This window comes from Durio zibethinus, chromosome 8 (assembly GCF_047325235.1).
Source record: "Durio zibethinus cultivar Kanyao isolate XHJ-2024 chromosome 8, ASM4732523v1, whole genome shotgun sequence".
Taxonomy (NCBI): domain Eukaryota; kingdom Viridiplantae; phylum Streptophyta; class Magnoliopsida; order Malvales; family Malvaceae; genus Durio; species Durio zibethinus.
The window spans coordinates 29,589,208-29,609,405 of NC_143169.1; positions in this window are offsets into that span (position 1 = coordinate 29,589,208).

A 20,198-nucleotide genomic window follows, 5' to 3' on the forward strand; every position below is an offset into this window, starting at 1 on the left:
ATCTGGGTGAGGTATCCCATGGTAGATCAGATTTCGATGTATGGCAACCCAACCTGTCGAGGCCCAATGGGTGAGGTGTCCCATGAAGGCTTTGTGAAGCCCCATATGTCCACCTGTCACTTAGTACGAAGCTCTGTGCTACCAAAAGAGAATAAGGAAATAGAGTTGTGCCTTCACTATTAGCTATAGCTTTTAGTATAGTGGTAAGCGCTTGATCCTGAAAACTAGTATCAGAGTGAGGTTGCAAGTTTGAGTCCCCCAAGTGCCATTGGGGGGAGATTGTTGGATTATGGGGTCCAGCTGTCTCTCTTAAGGACTCGGTATGTCGATTCATCTAGGTGAGGTATCCCATGATGGATCAGATTCTGATGTATGGCAATTTAACCTGCCAAGGCCTAATGGGTGAAGTATCCCATGAAGGTTTTGCGAAGCCCCTTATGTCCACCTGTAGCTTAGTACAGGACTCTATGCTACTAAAAGAGAATAAAGAAATAGAGTTGCGCCTTCACTATCAGCTATAGCTTTTGGTGTAATGGTAAGCGTTTGATCTTGAAAATAAATTTTAACACAAAATCATAAATATGTTACACAAATTCATCATGTTTGAAAATTGCTTGAATAATCTTTGTTATGACATGATGATAATTGAACCTTATTGCTCATTAGTATTCATGCTTTATTAACTCCGTATGAGCTATTTTTAGGATCAAGCGCTTACCACTATACTAAAAGCTATAGCTAATAGTGAAGGCACAACTCTATTTCCTTATTCTCATTTGGTAGCATAGAGCCCTGTACTAAGCGTCAGATGGACATAAAGGGCTTCGCAAAGCCTTCATGAGATACCTCACCCATTGGGCCTCGACAGGTTGGGTTGCCATACATTGGAATCCGATCCACCATGGGATACCTCACCTAAATGAATTAACATATCGAGTCCCTAAGGGAGACCGTTAGACCCCATAATCCAAAAATCTCCCCCCAAGTGGCACTTGAGGGACTTAAACCTGCAACCTCGCTCTGATACCAATTTTCAAGATCAAGCGCTTAGCACTACACTAAAAGCTATAGCTAATAGTGAAGGCGCAACTTTATTTCCTTATTCTCTTTTAGTAGTACAGAGCCCCGTACTATGTGACAGGTGGACATAAGGGGCTTCACAAAGCGTTCATAAGATACCTCACCCATTGGGCCTCGACAGGTTAGGTTGCCATACATCGAAATTTGATCCACCATGGGATACCTTACCCAGATGAATCAACATACTGAGTCCCTAAGGGAGACCAGTGGACTTCATAATCCAACAAGATGTAAAAAATAAATCTATTTATTGAATTAGTTCAAATAGTTATGACTATTTGAACAATTATATATTTCAAATTGTTATAACTTTTTGTTATGTCATAAAACAATTATTTTTGTTCATAAACGTTTATTCAAAATAAAATAATACTAATGTAATAATATTTTGAAAATTAATAACTAAGATATTTAAAAAATAAATGTATTTATCAAACCCATTCAAATAATTAAGACTATATGAATAATTTTTATTTTAAATCATTAGGACCTTTTGTTTTGTCGTAAAAATAATTTTATCAGTTCTTAGTAACTTATTTAGAATAAAATAAAATAAATCTATTAATATTTCAAAAATTAGTAAGTAAGAGATTTAAAAATAATTTTGTTTGTCGAACTAGTTCAAATAATCATGACTATTTGAACAATTATCTATTTCAAATCATTATTACCTTTTGTTTTGTCATAAAACAAATGCTTTTATTCATATAAGCTTATTTGGAATAAAATAATATTAATTTATTAATATTTTGAAAATTAAGAAGCAAGAGATTTAAAAAATAAATTTGTTTACTAAGCCAGTTTAATTAGTTATAACAATTTGAACCATTATTTACTTCAAATCGTGATGACCATTTGTTTTGTCATAAGAGAATTGTTTCTATCCATACAGACTTATTCAAAATAAAATAATGCTAATTTATTAACATTATAAAAATTAATAAGTAATGGATCTAAAAAATAAATTTGTTAGCCTGACTAGTGCAAATAGTTATGACTATTTGAATAATTATCTATTTCAAATCATTATGACCTTTTTATTTTATTGCAAAACAATTGTTTATATTTGTACAAGCTTATCTAAAATAAGATAATTCTAATTTATTAATATTCCAAAAATTAATAAAAGATTTAAAAAATGAATTTGTTTACCGAACAAGTTCAACTAGTTATGACTGTTTGAATAGTTATCTATATCAAATTGCTATAACTTTTTGTTTTGTCATAAAACAATTTTTTTTCAATCATACAAGCTTTATTTTAAATAAAATAATACAAATTTGTTAATATTCCAAAAATTAATAAGTAAAAATTTAAAAATATAAGTTTTATGAACACATTCAAATAGTTATGACTATTTATCAATTATCTATTTTAAATATTTATGACCTTTTGTTTTGTCATAAACCAATTGTTTTTGTTTATGCAAGCATATTTGAAATAAAATAATACTAGTTTATTAATATTCCAAAAATTGATAAGTAAAAGATTTAAAAATAAATCCGTTTACCGAGCAATTTCAAATAGTTATGACTATTTGAACAATTGTTTATTTAAAATAGTTATGACCTTTTGTTTTGTCATAAAATAATTATTTCTATTCATACAAGTTTATTGGGAATAAAAAAATACTAATTTATTAATATTATAAAAATTAATAGATAGGAGCTTTAAAAAATAAATTTGTTTACCGAACAAGTTCAAATAGTTATGTCCATTTGAACAATTATCTATTTGAAATTGTTATAACCTTTTGTTTTGTCATAAAACAATTATTTCTGTTTGTGCAAAATTATTTAGAATAAAATAATACTGATCTATTAATATTTTGAAAATTAATAAGAGATTTAAAAGCTAAATTTATTTATGGAAACATTTCAAACAGTTGTGACTATTTAAATAATTGTCTATCTCAAATCATTATGATCTTTATTTTGTCATAAAAAAATTGTTTCTTTTCATACAAGCTTATTCAGATTAAAATAATATTAATTTAATAATATTCCAAAAAATTAATAAGTAAGAGATTTAAAAAATAAATGTGTTTGCTGAATCAATTCAAATAGTTAAGACTATTAGAACAATTATTTATTTCAAATTGTTTTAACCTTTTGTTAAGTCATAAAATAATTATTTCAGTTCATACAAGTTTATTCAAAAGACAATAATAGTAATTTATTAACATTTGAAAAATTAATGAGCAAGAGTTTAAAAAAATTGTTTATTGAACAAGTTCAAATAGATTTGACTATTTAAACAATTATCTATGTAAAGTCGTTATGCCCTCTTTTATTTTGTCATAAAACATTTGTTTCGATTCATAAAAACTTATCCAAAATAAAAAAAAAATACTACTTTACTAATATTTCAAAAACTAATAAGTAAGAGATTTAAAAACTAAAGCTATTTTTTGAACCAGTTCACATAGTAATGACTATTTGAACAAATATCAATCTCAAATAGTTATGATCCTTATTTTCTCATAAAAAAATTGTTTCTAATCATACAAGCTTTTTTAGATAAAAATAATATTAATTTAATAATATTCCAAAAATTAATAAAAGATTTAAAATATATAAGTTTGTCGAACTAGTTTAAATAGTTAAGACTGCTAAAATAATTATCTATTTCAAATCATTTTGACTTTTTGTTTAGTCATATAATAATTATTTCAATTTATACAAGCTTAATTGGAATAAAATAATTTTAATTTATTAACATTCAAAAAATTAATAAGCAAGAGATTTGAAAAATTAAATCTATTTACTAAATAAGTTCACATAATTAGGACTATTTGAACAATTGTCTATTTAAAATTCTTATGACCTTTTGTTTTGTCATAAAATCATTGTTTTAGTTCATAAAAGCTTATCCAAAATAAAATAATACTACATTATTAATATTTCAAAAGTTAATAAGTAAGAGTTTAAAAAATAAATCAATTTACCAAAATAGTTCAAATAATTATGGCCATTTGAACAACTACCTATCTCAAATCATTATTACTTTTTGTTTTGTCTCAAAACAATTGTTTTTCAACATACAAGCTTATTTGAAATAAAAATAATACTAATTTATTAATATTTCAAGAATTAATAAGAGATTTAAAAAATAAGTTTGTTTACCAAACCAGTTCAAATAGTTATGACTATTTGAACAATTATTTATTTCAAATTGTTATAACCTTTTATTCTATCATAAAATAATTATTTCTATTTATACAAGCTAATTTAGAATAAAATAATACTAAATTAGTAATATTCCAAAAATTAATAACTAAGAGATTTAAAAATAAATCCGTTTGCCAAATCAATTGAAACAGTTATGACTATATAAATAATTATTTATTTCAAATTTTTATGACCTTTTGCTTTATCATAAAACAATTATTTCAGCTCATATAAGCTTATCCCAAAAAAATAATATTACTTTATTAATATTTCAAAGTTAATAAGGGATTTAAAAAATAAATCAGTTTACTGAAACAGTTCAAATAAGTATGGCCATTTGAACAACTACCTATTTCAAAATTTTATTACTTTTTATTTTGTCTTAAAACAATTGTTTTTCAACATACAAGCTTATTCGAAATAAAATAAAATAATTTATTAATATTTCAAGAATTAATAAGATATTTAAAAAGTAAATATGTGTACCAAACTAGTTAAAATAGTTATGACTATTTGAATAATTATCTATTTCAAATTGTTATAACCTTTTGTTCTATCGTAAAACAATTATTTCTATTCATATAGGCTTCTTCAAAATAAAATAATACTAATTTAGTAGTATCTAAAAGTTAATAACTAAGAAATTTTAAAAAATAAATTTATTTGTTGAACTAGTTCAAACAGTTAAGACTATATGAATAATTATTTATTTCAAATTGTTATGACCTTTTGTTTTATCATAAAACAATTATTTTAGCTTATACACACTTATTCGGAATAGAATAAAACTAATTTATTAATATTTGAAAAATTTATAAGGGATTTAGAAAATAATTATAACTATTTGAACAATTATCAATGTCAAATTATTATTACTAATTTATTAATATTTAGAAAATTAATCAATAAGAGATTTAAAAAGTAAATCTATTTACCAAACCATTTCAAATAGTTTTGACTATTTGTATAATTATCTATTCCAAATCATTATAACCTTTTATTTTGTCATCAAACAATTGGTTCTATTGATACTAATTTATTCGAAATAAAATAATACTAATTTAATAATATTTTGAAACTTAATAACCAAGAAAATTAAAAAATAAATCTAATAGCCAAACAAGTTCAAATAGTTAAGACTATATAAACTATTATTTATTTTAAATCGTTATGACCTTTTATTTTCTCGTAAAATAATTGTTTTGTTCGTACAAGCTTATTCGAACTAAAATAATACTAATTTAATAATAGTTCAAAAATAAATAAGGAAGAAATTTAAAAATTAAATTTGTTTACCAAATTAGTTCAAATGGTTAAGACTATTAGAATAATTATCTATTTCAAATCATTTTGACCTTTTGTTTAGTCATAAAACAATTGTTTTGGTTCATACAAGCCTATTTAGAATCAATTAATTCTAATTTATTAACATTCAAAAAATTAATAAAAAAAGATTTAAAAAATAAATCTATTTATCGAACAAGTTCAAATAGTTATTACAATTTGGACAATTGTCTATTTAGAAGCTTTAAAACCTTTTGACTTGTTATAAAATAATTGTTTCAATTAATACAAGCTTATTTTGAATAAAATAATATAAATTTATTAATATTTTGACAATTAATAAGTAGAAGATTTAAAAATAAATATGTTTGCCGAATAAGTTCAAATAGTCATGACTATTTGAATAATTATCTATTTTAAATCATTATGACCTTTTTCTTTTCTAATAAAATAATTCTTTCAGTTCATGTGAGCTTATTTGGAGTAAAATAATACTAATTTATTAATATTTCAAAAATTAGTGAGTAAGAAAACTAAAAAAGGAATCTATTTACCAAATAAGTTTAAATAGTTACGACTATCCAAACAATTATCTATTTCAAAACATTATGACCTTTTGTTTTATCTTAAAAAAATTAGTTCTATTCATGTAAGCTTATTTTGAATAAAAATAATATAAATTTATTAATATTTCAAAAATTAATAAGTTAAAATTTAAAAAATAAATCTATTTTCTTAATTTGTTCAAAATTTTATGACTATTTAAACAATTATCTATTTCAAATCGTTATGACCTTTTATTTGTCATAAACCAATTGTTTCTATTTATACAAGCTTATTCATAATAAAATAATACTAATTTATTAAAATTCCAAAAGTTAATAAGTAAAAGATTTAAAAAAATAAATCTATTTACCGAGTGAGTTTAAATAGTTATAACTATTTGAACAGTTATTTATTTCAAATCATTATAAACTTTTGTTTTTGTCATAAAACAATTGTTTCTATTCATACAAGTTTATTTGGAATAAAATACTACTAATTTATTAATATAATAAAATTAATGAGTTGGAGACTTAAGAAAATAATCTATTTACCAAACAAGCTCAAATAGTCATGTCCATTTGAATTATTATCTATTTCAAATCATTATGACATTTTGTTTTGTCGTAAAAAAATTATTTTTATTCATACAAAATTATTCAAAATAAAATAATACTAATTTATTAATATTTCAAAAATTAATAAGAGATTTAAAAACTAAATCTATTGACCAAACTAGTTCAAATTGTTATGACTATTTGAACAATTATCTATCTCAAATCATTATGATCTTTGTTTTGTCATAAAATAATTGTTTCTATTCATACAAGCTTATTCAAAGAAAAATATTGCTAAACTAATAATATTCTAAAATTGATAAGTAATAGATTTAAAAAGTAAATGTGTTTGTCGAACCAGTTCAAATAGTTAAGAATATTAGAACAATTATCTATTTCAAATCGTTTTGACATTTTGTTTAGTTATAAAATAATTGTTTCAATTCATAAATGCTTATTTGAAATAAAATAATATTATTTTATTAACATTCAAAAAACTAATAAGCAAGAAATTTGAAAAAATAAATATGCTTACCGAACAAATTCAAATAGTTATGACTATTTGAACAATTATCTATTTAAAATTATTATGACCTTTTTTTTTATAATAAAACAAATGTTTTAGTTCATAAAAGCTTATTAAAAATAAAATAATATTACTTTATTAATATTTTAAAATTTGAGAAGTTGAAGATTTAAAAAATAAATCAATTTAATTGAATCAGTTCAAATAATTGTGGCAATTTGAACAATTATCTATTTCAAAATTGTTATGAACTTTTGTTTTGTCATAAAACAATTATTTTTCATCATATAAGCCTATAAAAATAAAATGATACTAATTTATTAATATTTCAAAAATTAATGAGTAAGAGATTTAAAAAATAAATCTGTTTAGCAAATTAGTTCAAATAGTTATCACTATTTGAACTTGTCTGGTAAACAAATTTATTTTTTAAATATTTTACTTATTAACTTTTGAAATTTTAATAAATTAATATTATTTTATTATGAATAAGCTTGTATGCATAGAAACAATTAGTTTATGACAAAACAAAGGGTCATAACGATTTGAAATAAATAATTGTTCAAAAAGTCATAAATTTTTAAACAAGTTAAGAAAACAGATTTATTTTTTTAAATTTAACTTATTAATTTCTAAAATATTAATAAATTTATATTATTTTATTTGAAATAAGCTTACATGAACAGAACCAATTGTTTTAAGATAAAACAAAAGGCCATAATGTTTTGAAATAGGTAATTGTTTAGATAGTCATAACTATTTGAACTTATTCGATAAACAGATTCCTTTTTCAATTTTCTTACTCATTAATTTTTAAAATATTAATAAATCAGTATTATTTTACTTCAAATAAGCTCATATGAACTAAAACAATTATTTTATTACAAAAGAAAAGGTCATAATGATTTGAAATATATAATTATTCAAATAGTCATGACTATTTGAACTTGTTCGATAAACATAATTTATTTTTTAAATCTTTTACTTATTAATTGTCAAAATATTAATAAATTAAAATTATTTTAATCTGAATAAGTTTGAATGAACATAAACAATTATTTTATGATAAAACAAAAAGTCATAATAAGTTGACAAAAATAATTGCTCAAATAGTCATAATGATTTGAACTTATTTGGTAACATATTTATTTTTTAAATCTTTGACTAATTAATTATCTTAATATTAATAAATTTATATTATTTTATTCGAAATAAGCTTGTATTAACTGAAAAATTATTTTATGGCAAGTCAAAAGGTTTTAAAGCTTCTAAATAGGCAATTGTTCAAATTGTAATAACTATTTGAACTTGTTTGATAAATAGATTTATTTTATTAATTCTCTTTCTTATTAATTTTTTGAATGTTAATAAATTAGTATTAATTTATTCTGAATAGGCTTATGTGAACTGTAACAATTGTTTTATGACTAAACAAAAGGTCAAAATAATTTGAAATAGATAATTATTCTAATAGTCTTAACCATTTGAGCTAATTTGGTAAAAAAATTTATTTTTTAAATCTCTTATTTATTTTGAACTATTATTAAATTAGTATTATTTTAATTCGAATAAGCTTGTACAAACAAAATAATTATTTTACGAGAAACCAAAAGGTCATAATGATTTGAAATAAATAATCATTCATTTAGTCTTAACTATTTGAACTTGTTTGGCTATTAGATTTATTTTTTAATTTTCTTGGTTATTACGTTTCAAAATATTATTAAATTATTATTATTTTATTTCAAATAAAATAGTATCAACAGAACCAATTGTTTGATGACAAAATAAAAGGTTATAATGATTTGGAATAAATAATTTTTCAAATAGTTAAAACTATTTAAAATGGTTTGGTAAATAGATTTTCTTTTTAAATCTCTTATTGATTAATTTTCTAAATATTAATAAATTAGTAATAATGATTTAAAATTGATAATTGTTCAAATAGTCATAATCATTTGAATTAGTTCAATAAATAAAATTATTTTCTAAATCTCTTACAAAATTTTGAACAATTAATAAATTAGTTTTATTCTATTTCGAATAAGCTTGTATAAGCTGAAATAATTGCTTTATGAAAAAACAAAAGGTCATAACAATTTGAAATAAATAATTGTACATGTAGTCTTAACTGTTTGAACTAGTTTGGAAAATAGATTTATTTTTAAAATCTCTTAGTTATTAATTTTTAGAATACTACTAAATTAGTATTATTTTATTTCGAAAAAGCCTGTAGGAATAGAAATAATTGTTTTATGATAGAATAAAAGGTTATAACAATTTGAAATAGATAATTATTCAAGTAGTAAAAACTATTTGAACTTGTTTGGTAAATAGATTTACTTTTTAAATCTCTTATTAATTCTTGAAATATTAATAAATTAGTTTTATTTTATTTCAAATAAGCTTGAATGTTGAAAAACAATTGTTTTAAGATAAAACAAAAGGTAATAACGATTCGAAATAGGTAGTTGTTCAAATGCCCATACTTATTTGAACTATGTCGATAAACTGATTTATTTTTTAAATCCCTTATTAACTTTTGAAATATTAATAAAGTAATATTATTTTTTTTTGGGATAAGCTTATATGAGCTAAAATAATTATTTTATAATAAAGCAAAAGATCATAACAATTTGAAATAAATAATTGTTTATATACTCTTAACTGTTTGAACTAATTGGGTAAACAGATTTATTTTTAAATCTCTTACTTATTAATTTTATGAATATTACTAAATTAGTATTATTTTATTCTAAATATGTTTGTGTAAATAGAAATAATTATTTTATGATAGAACAATAGGTTATAACAATTTGAAATAGATAATTGTTCAAATAGTCATAACTATTTAAACTAGTTCAGTAAATAGATTTATTTTTTAAATCTCTTATTAATTAGTGAAATATTAATAAATTAGTTTTATTTTATTTCAAATAAGATTGTATATTTAAAAAAAAATTTTAAGACAAAATAAAAGGCAATAATGATTTGAAATAGGTAGCTGTTCAAATGGCCATAATTATTTGAACTATTTTGGTAAATTGATTTATTTTTTAAATCTCTTATTAACTTTTGAAATATTAATAAAATAGTGTTATTTTATTTTGGATAAGCTTTTATGAACTAAAACAATGGTTTTATGACAAAATAAAAAGGTTATAACGATTTTAAATAGATAATTGTTCAAATAGTCATAACTATTTAAACTTGTTTAGTAAACAGATTTAATTTTTCAAATCTTTTGCTTATTAATTTTTTGAATATTAATAAATTAGTATTATTTTATTCTGATTAAGCTTGTATAAACTAAAGCAATTATTATATGACTAAACCAAAGGTCAAAATGATTTGAAATAGATAATTATTCTAGTAGTCTTAACTATTTGAACTGGCTCGACAAACATATATTTTTTAAATCTCTTATTAATTTTTAGAATATTATTAAATTAATAATATTTTTATCTAAAAACCTTGTATGATTAGAAACAATTGTTTTATGACAAAATAAAGATCATAACCATTTTAAGATTGATATTTGTTCAAATAGTCATAATATTTGAATTGGTGCGAAAAACAGTTTTAGTTTTTAAATCTCTTGTTTACTAAGTTTTAAAATATTAGTGAAGTAGTATTATTTGATATCAGATAAGTTTTTTTGAACCGAAACAAATGTTTTATGACAAAACAAAAAGTCGTAATGACTTTAAATAGATAATTGTTTAAATAGTCAAATCTATTACAACTTGTTTGATAAACATTTTTTTTAATCTCTTACTCATTAATTTTTCAAATGTTAATAAATTGCTATTATTTTGTTTTGAATAAGCTTGTATGAACTGAAATAATTATTTTATGACTAAACAAAAGGTTAGAACAATTTGAAATAAATAATTGCTCTAATAGTCTTAACTATTTGAATTGGTTCGATAAACACATTTATTTTTTAAGTCTTTTATTAATTTTTGGAATATTATTAAATTAGTATTATTTTAATTTGAATAAACTTGTATAAAAAGAAACAAACTATTTTTTGACAAAATAAAGATGATAATTATTTGAGATAAATAATTTTTTAAATAATCATAACTATTTGAATTGTTTCTACAAACATATTTAGTTTTTAAATCTCTTATTAATTTTAAAAATATTAATAGATTAGTATTATTTTATTCTAAATAATTTTGCACAAATAGAAACAATTGTTTTATGACAAAACAAAAGATCATAACGATTTTAAATAGATAATTGTTCAAATGGACATAACTATTTAAACTTGTTTAGTAAATAGATTTATTTTTTAAATCTCCTACTTATTAATTTTTAGAATATTAATAAATTAGTATTTTTTTATTCCCAATAAACTTGTATGAATAGAAATAATTGTTTTATGACAAAACAAAAGATCATAACTATTTTAAATAAACAATTGTTCAAACAATCATAACTATTTGAAGTTGCTCGATAAACAAATTTATTTTTTAAATCTTTTACTTATCAATTTTTGGAATATTAATAAACTAGCATTATTTTATTTCAAATAGGCTTGTATGAACAGAAACAAATTGGTTTCTGACAAAATAAAAGGTCATAACTATTTGAAATAGATAATTGATCAAATAGTCAAACTATTTGAATGTGTTCAAAAAACTTTTTTTTAATTTTTACTCATTAATTTTTGGAATATTAAAAATTTTGTATTATTTTATTTAAAATAAGCTTGTATGAATAAAAAAATTTGTTTTATAACAAAATAAAAAGTTATAGCAATTAGATATAGATAATTGTTCAAACAATCATAACTATTTGAACTTGTTCAGTAAACAAATTCATTTTTTAAAGCTCTTGCTTATTAATTTTTTGAATATTAATAAATTAGAATTATCTTACTTTAGATAAGCTTGTACGAATAGAAACAATTGTTTTGCAATAAAACAAATGGTCATAACAATTTGAAATAGATAATTGTTCAAATAGTTATAACTATTTGCACTCGTCAGGCTAACAAATTCATTTTTTAAATCTGTTACATTTTAATTTTTAGAATGTTAATAAATTAGCATTACTTTATTCCGAATAAGACTGTATGAATAGAAACAATTCTTTTATGACAAAACAAATAGTCATCATGATTTAAAGTAAATAATGGTTCAAATAGTTATAACTAATTCAACTAGTTTAGTAAACAAATTTATTTTTTAAATCTCTTACTTCTTAATTTTCAAAAAATTAATAAATTAATATTATTTTATTCCAAATAAACTTACATGAACAAAAACATTTTTTTTTGACAAAACAAAAGGTAATAATGATTCGAAATAGATAATTGTTCAAATACTCATAATTATTTGAATTGATTCGGCAAACATAATTATTTTTTAAATCTCTTACTAATTTTTGAAATATTAATAAATTTTTTTTACGCTAAATAAGTTACTAAAAACTAAAAAAATTGTTTTACAATAAAACAAAAAGTCCTAACGATTTAAAATAAAGAATTGTTCATATAGTCTTAACTATTTGAACCGGTTTGGTAAATACATTTATTTTTTAAATCTCTTAGTTATTAAATTTTAGAATATTATTACATTAGTATTATTTTATTTTGAATAAACTTTTATGAACAAAAATAATTGTTTTATGATATAACAAAAGCTTATAACAATTTGAAATATATAATTATTTAAATACTCATAACTATTTGAACTGATTTAGTAAACAGATCAATTTTTTGCATCTCCTACTTATTAATTTCTAAAATATTAGTAAATTAGTATTATTTTATACCGAATAGGCTTGTATGATGAAAAATAATTATTTTATGATAAAACAAAAATTCATAATCATTTAAAATAGATAATTATTCAAATGGCCAAAATTATTTGAATTGATTCTATAAACTAATTTATTTTTTAAATCTCTAACTTATCAAAATTTGAAATATTAATAAGTAATATTATTTTATTTTGGATAAGCTTTTATGTATTGAAACAATTGTTTTACAATAAAAATAAAAAGGTCATAATAATTTTAAATAGATAATTGTTCAAATAGTCATAACTATTTGAACTTTTTGGTAAACAGATTTATTTTTTTAATTTCTTGCTTATTAATTTTCTAAATGTTAATAAATTAGTATTATTTTATTTTGAATAAGCATGTATACATTAAAAAAATTATTTTATGACTAAATAAAAGTTCAGAACGATTTGAAATAGATAATTGTTCTCATAGGCTTAATTATTTGAACTAGTTCAATAAACACATTTATTTTTTAAATCCTTATTAATTTTTGAAATAGTAATAAATTTGTATTATTTTATTCTAAATAATTTTGTATGAATGCCAATTATTTTGAATAATTGGCATTATTTTATGATAAAACAAAATGTCATAATAGTTCGAAATAAATGTTTGGTCAAATAGACAGGACTATTTGAACTTGTTCGGTCAAAAAATTTATTCTTTAAATCTCTAACTTATTAATTTTTAGAATATTAATAAATTAATATTATTTTATTCCAAATATACTTTTATGAATAGAAACAATTGTTTTATGATAAAACAAAAGATCATAATGATTTGAAATAAATAATTATTCAAATAGTCATAACTATTTGAACTCGCTTGGTAAAAAGATTTATTTTTTAAATCTTTTGCTTATTAATTTTTAGAATTTTAATAAATTAGTATTATTTTTTCCAAATAAGCTTACATGAATAGAAATAATTGGTTTATGACAAAACAAATGGTCATAACGATTTGAAATAAATAACTGTTCAAATAGTCATAACTATTTGAACGTGTTTAATAAAAAAATTCATTTTTCAAATTTTCGCTTATAACTTTTGGAATATTAATTAATTTATATTATTTTATTTGAAATAAGCTTGGATGAACAAAACCAATATTTTCTGACAAAACAAAAGGTCATAATATTTTTAAATAGATAATTGTTCAGATAGTCATAACTCTTTGAACTTGTTTAGTAAACAGATTCATTTTTCTAGTTCTCTTACTCATTAATTTTTGGAATATTAATAAATTAGTATTATTTACTTCAAATAAGCTTATGTTAACCGCAACAATTATTTTATTGCAAAACAAAAGGTCACAATGATTTGAAATAGATAATTATTCAAATAGTCATGACTATTTGAAATTGTTCGGTAAACATATTTATGTTTTAAATCTTTTGCTTACTAATTGTTAAAATATTAATAAATTAATATTATTTTAATTTGAATAAGCTTGTATGAACAGAAATAATTATTTTATGACAAAATAAAAAGTTATAATAATTCGTTGTTCAAATAGTCATAACGATTTGAACTTTTGTGGTGAACAGATTTATTTTTTAAATCTTTTACTTATTAATTATCTTGTTAGTAATAAATTTGAATTATTTTATCTGAAATAGGCTTGTTTAAATAGATGAAATCTTTTTATGACAAAACAAAAGGTTATAGCAATTCCAAATAGATAATTATTTAAATAGTCATAATTATTTAAATTTGTTCAGTAAATAGTTTTATTTTTTAAATCTCTTAATTATTAATTTTTGGAATATTAACAACTTACTATTATTTTATTTTGAATAACCTTATATGAACTGAAATAATTTTCTTATGACAAAAAAAAAGTCATAATAATTTGAAATAGATAATTATTTAAATAGTCATGATTATTTGATCTAGTTTGGTAAACATATTTATGTTTTAAATTTTTTAATTATTAATTGTCAAAATAATAATAAATTAGTATTATTTTAATCTAAATAAGCTTGTATGAATAGAAACTATTGTTTTATAATGGAACAAAAAGTCAAAATGATTTGAAATAATTAATTGCTCAAATAGTTATAACTATTTGAACTAGTTTGATAAAAAGATTTATTTTTAAAATCTCTTATGAATTTTTGTAATATTAATAGATTTGTATTATTTTATTCTAAAAAAACTTATATGAACAAAAACATATTTTATGACAAAACAAAAAGTTATAACATTTTGAAATAGAAAATTATTCAAATAGTCATAATTATTAGAACTAGTTAGGTAAACATAATTATTTTTTAAATCTCTTATTAATTTTTTTAATATTAATAAATTTATTTTATTTTATTTCAAATAAGCTAGTATGAATCGAAAAAATTATTTTATAAAAAACAAAAAGTCATAACAATTTGAAATAGATAATTGTTTATATAGTCTTAACAAATTAAACTAGTTTGACAAACAAATTTAATTTTTAAATCTCTTAGTTATTAAATTTTTAAATATTATTAGATTAGTATTATTTTATTTTGAATAAGCATGTATGAACATAAATAATTATTTTATAATAGAACAAAAGGTTTATTTTGTAAAAAATTGATTTGAAGTATACAATTCTTCAAATAGTCATAACTATTTGAACTGATTCAGTAAACAATTTTTTTTTTAAATCTCTTACTTATTAATTTTTGAAAGATTAAGAAATTAGTATTATTTTATTTTGAATAAGCTTGTATGATATAAAACAATTATTATATGACCAAACAAAAGGTAACAACGATTTGAAATAGATAATTATTGAAATGGTGATAATTATTTGAACTAATTTGGTAAACATATTCACTTTTTAAATAACTTATTACTTTTTGGAATATTAATAAATTAGTGTTATTCTATTTCAAATAAGCTTATAGGAACTGAAGCAATTGTTTTATGATAAAACAAAAGGTCATAACGATTTTAAATAGATAATTGTTTAAATAGTCATAACTATTTGAATTTGTTCGGTAAACAAATTTATTTTTTTAAACTCTTACTTATTAATTTTTAAAATATTAAGAAATTATTATTATTTTATTTTGGATATGCTTTTGTGAATTGAAACAATTGTTATATGTCAAAACGAAAGGTCATAACAATTTTAAATAAATAATTGTTCTAATAATTATAACTATTTGAACTTATTCAGTAACCAGATTTATTTTTTCAAATCTTTTTCTTTTTAATTTTCCAAATGTTAATAAATTTGGATTATGTTATTTCGAATAAGCTTATAAGATATGAAATAAATATTTTTTAACTTAACAAAATATCAAAACAATCTGTAATAGATAATTATTCTAATGGTTTTAATTATTTGAACTGGTGCCGCAAGCACATTTAATTTTTAAATCTCTTATTAATTTTTTGAATATTATTAAATTAGTATTATTTTTAATTGAATAAGCTTTTATGATAAAAAAAAATTGTTTAATTATAAAACAAAGATCTTAACAATTGAGATTGAAAATTGTTCAAATAGTTGTAACTATTTGAACCAGTTCGATAAATAGATTTATTTTTTAAATCTCTTACTTATTAATTTTTTAAATATTAATAAATTGTTGTTATTTTATTTCGAATAAACTTGTATGATTAAAAACAATTGTTTTATGACAAAACAAAAGCTCATAACGATTTCAAATAGATAATCTTTCGAATGGCCATAATTATTTTTACTAATTCGGTAAACAAATTTATTTTTTAAATTTCTTACTTATTAATTTCAAAAATATTAATAAATCAATATTATTTTATTTTGTTTAAATTTGTGCTAACTGAAACAATTGTTTTATGACAAATCAAGTGATTATAATGATTTTAAATAGACAATTACTCAAATACTGGTTATAACGAATTTAAATAGACAATTACTTAAATAGTAATTACTATTTGAACTTGTTTGGTAAACAAATTTATTTTTTTGAATCTCTTTTTGTAATTAATTTTTTGAATGTTAATAAATTAGGATTAATTTATTTTGAATAAGCTTGTATGAGCTGAAACAATTGTTTTATAACTAAACAAAATGTGATAACGATTTGAAATAGATAATTATTTTAATAGTCTTAACCATTTGAACTTATTCGATAAATAAATTTATTTTTTAAATCTTACTTATTAATTTTTAAAACATTATCGAATTAGTATTATTTAAATCCTAATAAGCTTGTATGAATAAAACAATTGTTTTACGACAAAACAAAAGATTATAACAATTTGACATAGATAATCATTCATGTAGTCTTAACTATTTGAACTGGTTCAGCAATTAGATTTATTTTTTAATTTTCTTGATTATTAAGTTTCAAAATATTATTAAATTAATGTTATTTTATTCTAAATAAACTAGTATGAATAGAACCAATTGTTTGATGACAAACTAAAATGTTATAATGATTAGAAATAGATAATTATTCAAATAGACAAAACTATTTGAAATGGTTTGATAAGCAAATTTAGTTTTTAATTCTCTTACTGATTAATTTTCTAAATATTAATAAATTAGTGTTATTTTCTTTCGAATAAACTTATATTAACAAAAAAAATTATTTTATGACAAAACATAAAGCAATAATGATTTGAAATAAATAATTATTCAAATAGTTATAATTATTCAAACTAATTTAGTAAACAAAATTATTTTCTAAATCCTTATAAATTTTTGAAATATTAAAAATTAGTTTTATTCTATTTCGAATAATCTTGTATGAGCTAAAATAATTGTTTTATGACAAAACAATTTGTCATAACAATTTGAAATAAATAATTATTCATATAGTTTTAACTGTTTAAACTAGTTTAGCAAACAGATTTATTTTTTAAATATCTTAGTTATTAATTTTCAGAATATTACTAAATTAGTACTATTTTATTCTGAATAAGTTTGTATGGATAGAAACAATTGTTTTATGATAGAACAAAAGGTTATAACAATTTAAAATAGGTAATTATTCATATAGTCATAACTATTTGAATTGATTTGGTAAATAGATATATTTTTTAAATCTCTTATTAATTCTTGAAATATTAATGAATTAGTATTATTTTATTTTAAATAAACTTGTATGTTGAAAACACTTTTTTTTTTTGACAAAACAAAAGGTAATAATGATTTGAAATAGATAATTGTTCAAATGGCCATAATTATTTGAATTGATTCGGTAAACTAATTTATTTTTTAAATCTTTTACTTATTAACTTTTGAAATATTAATAAAGTAGTATTATTTTATTTGGATATGATTTTATGAACTAAAACAACTATTTTATGATAAAACAAATGGTCAAATGATTTTAAATAAATAATTGTTTAAATATTCATAACTATTTGAACTTGTTTAGTAAATAGATTTATATTTTCAAATCTCATGCTTATTAATTTTTTGAATGTTAATAAATTAGTATTATTTTATTCCAAATAAGCTTGTATGAATTGAAACAATTATTTTATAACTAAACAAAAGGTCAGAGCAATTTGAAATAGATAATTATTCTAATAGTCTTAACTATTTGAACTAGTTTGGTAAATACATTAATTTTTTAAATCTCTTATTAATTTTTGAAATATTATTAAATTAGTATTATTTTTATCCGAATAAGCTTATATGATCAAAAACAGATGTTTTATGAGAAAACAAAGATCATAATGATTTGAGATTGATATTTCTTCAAATAGTCATAACAATTTGAACTGGTTTGGAAAACAACTTTAGTTTTAAAATCTCTTGCTTATTAATTTTTGAAATATTAAAAAAGTATTATTATTTTATTTCAGATAAGTTTTTATGAACTAAAACAATTGTTTTGTGACAAAACAAAAGGTTATAACAACTTTAAATAGATAATTGTTCAAATAGTCAAATCTATTTAAACTTGTTCAGTAAAAAGATTTATTTTTTTAAATCTCCTACCTATTAATTTTTAAAATATTAATAAAATAGTATTATTTTAATCTAACTAAACTTGTATGAATAGAAAGAATTGTTTTATGACAAAACAAAAAAATCATAACAATTTGAAATAAATAATTGTTCAAATAGTCATAATGATATGAACTTGCTCGGTAAACAGATTTATTTTTAAAAATTTTTACTTATTAATTTTTGGAATATTAATAAAATATTATTATTTTATTTCAAATACACTTGTATGAATAGAAACAATTGGTTTATGACAAAACAAAAGTTTATAACTATTTGAAATAGATAATTGTTCAAATAGTCATAACTATTTGAATATGTTTAGAAAACAAATTTATTTTTTAAATTTTTGCTTATTAATTTTTGGAATATTAATAAATTTATATTATTTTATTCAAAATAAGCTTATATGAACATAAACAATTATTTGATGATGCAACAAAAGGTTATAACGTTTGAAATAGATAATTGTTCAAATAGTCATAACCATTTGAACTTGTCCGATAAACACATTCATATTTTAAATATCTTACTCATTAATTTTTGGAATATTAATAAATTAGTATTATTTTATTTCAAATAAGCCTATGTGAACTAATACAGTTGTTTTATGATGAAACAAAAGGTCATAGCAATTTGAAATAGATAATTATTCAAATAGTTATGAGATTTGAAATAGATAATTATTCAAATAGTTATGACTATTTGAACTTGTTCATTAAACATATTTATTTTGAAAACCTTTTACTTTTTAATTGTCAAAATATTAATAAATTAATATTATTTTAATCCAAATAAACTTGTGTGAACAAAATCAATTGTTTTATGACAAAATAAAAAGTCATAACGATTTGGAATAAGTAATTGTTTAAATAGTCATAACTGATTCGATAAATTGATTTATTTTTTTAAATCTCCAACTTCTCAATTTTTGAAATATTAATAAAGTAACATTATTTTATTTTGGATAAGATTTTATGAATTGAAATAATTATTTTATGTTAAAATAAAATGTCATAACAATTTTAAATAGATAATTATATAAATTGAAACAATTATTTTATGACTAAACAAATGGTCAAAATGATTTGAAATAGCTAATTATTCTAATAGTCTTAACTATTTGAACTAGTTTAGTAAACATATTTATTTTTTAAATCTCTTATTAATTTTTAGAATATTATTAATTTAGCAATATTTTACTCTGAATAAGCTTGTATGAATAGAAACAATTACTTTATGCGAAAAAAAAGATCATAACAATTTTAGATATATAATTGTTCAAATAGTCATAATTATTTG